Raw genomic sequence first — 771 nt, forward strand, 5'->3', positions numbered from 1 at the left:
CAATGGATTCGTGTTTTTGTTTTGTTTTGTGTTTGTTGTTTTGGGGATTTTATAGCTTGGTTTTGTGTCTGTTCTTTGATTTAGAGTCAGGTGCTTTTTGGATTTCAATTCCATACTGCGTATCTATCCATCACCTATTTCGATCGGGTTTTGTCTATCCGGAACCTTGTAAGATATCTAATCCGTCAATCTGAATGTTGGGTTATGCCGATCAAGTGTTTGATTAATTGATTCTTCTGTAATTGACGGACAGCAAAAGAGGTCGTGGATTTTCCGATTGTTGGCTGTGGGATCCCTGTCACTGGCGGCTAAGATGGAGGAATCTAAAACCCCTAAGTTATCGTGTCTTCAAGTTGAGGGATTTGATATGGAAAGCAAGGCAATTCAAAGAATGGAACTCTACATTCTTAATACCTTGGGATGGAGAATGAGCTCAGTCACTCCCTTTTCTTATCTACAATACTTAATCCGAACGATCTTCATCGACTCCAATTCACAAGGATTACTCTCTAAAGCTGCGAAGTTTATAATGGCAACAGTTAAAGGTATCATCCGATCCCCCATTTCATGATTAATCGCTTCTTCATTTGCAACTTCAATTGATCTGTTCATTAAACTGGGCCTTACGGTACAGAGATTAACTTAGTGGATCATCGACCATCTATCATAGCTGCCGCTTCATTATTAGCTTCATCTGATGCTCATATGACAAGAGAACAGGTTGAGCTTAATTTGAAAGCGATACCTTCATTTGGGTCTTTAGAATATGTG

General features: G+C 39.2%; 1 pseudogene; it reads left to right on the forward strand.

Moving 5' to 3' along the window:
• Window positions 1-55: 55 nt before the first annotated feature.
• On the forward strand, window positions 56-768 carry LOC111787069 (annotated as a pseudogene).
• Window positions 769-771: the final 3 nt, after the last annotated feature.

Source organism: Cucurbita pepo, unplaced genomic scaffold (genome assembly GCF_002806865.2).
Source record: "Cucurbita pepo subsp. pepo cultivar mu-cu-16 unplaced genomic scaffold, ASM280686v2 Cp4.1_scaffold004725, whole genome shotgun sequence".
Taxonomy (NCBI): Eukaryota; Viridiplantae; Streptophyta; class Magnoliopsida; order Cucurbitales; family Cucurbitaceae; genus Cucurbita; species Cucurbita pepo.